The 503-nt window shown below is 52.5% G+C and overlaps 1 protein-coding gene across 1 annotated transcript in view; it reads right to left on the bottom strand.

The window, feature by feature from the left end:
* Window positions 1-503, bottom strand: part of SLC47A1 (solute carrier family 47 (multidrug and toxin extrusion), member 1) — a 39,367-nt gene that overhangs the window by 21,139 nt on the left and 17,725 nt on the right. The window lies entirely within an intron of this gene.

Below are 503 nucleotides of genomic sequence, written 5' to 3'. Positions count from 1 at the left end.
GGGGGGAGGGCGGGGTCACCTGGGAGCCCCCCGGTGGGCTTGGACCAGAGGTAAGGAGGCCTGGCTTGCACGGAGCCTCCGCCAGCTCTCACAGGCAAACGAGCAGCCTCGGGTGGACTTCTTGAAAAATATGCAAGTTCATTTGCTGCCACCAGTATCATGTTTCTGAGAACTTCCAACTTTTAAAATTTATTTTTCACTGTAGATTCTCATACCATAGACTGCATGCCTATTTTCCCTGAAATTTCTAGAGGCTGCCTCCTGGGATGACCCCGTTGTTATTTCAGATTCCTCCTGAGGGCTGAAGAGAACAGCTTTCAACGGCCAGCAGAACAGTCCACGGAGAGGAACTCCTGAGGCGGACCTGAGGCTACCTCAATGGAAGGCCAGTGGGGTCTGGAACGATGGAGTGAATCATCACCAGTCTGCCAAGCATCTCAGATTCCACAAAGCCTCCAATATGAGGGCAAATGCAGCTTGAGGAACACGGACTCAAGCTGCAT

This window comes from Bison bison, unplaced genomic scaffold (assembly GCF_000754665.1).
Source record: "Bison bison bison isolate TAMUID 2011002044 unplaced genomic scaffold, Bison_UMD1.0 scf7180017864180, whole genome shotgun sequence".
NCBI classification, from domain to species: Eukaryota; Metazoa; Chordata; class Mammalia; order Artiodactyla; family Bovidae; genus Bison; species Bison bison.
Note: the sequence above shows the minus strand (reverse complement) of the source record. Positions and strands in the feature narration are given on the sequence as shown.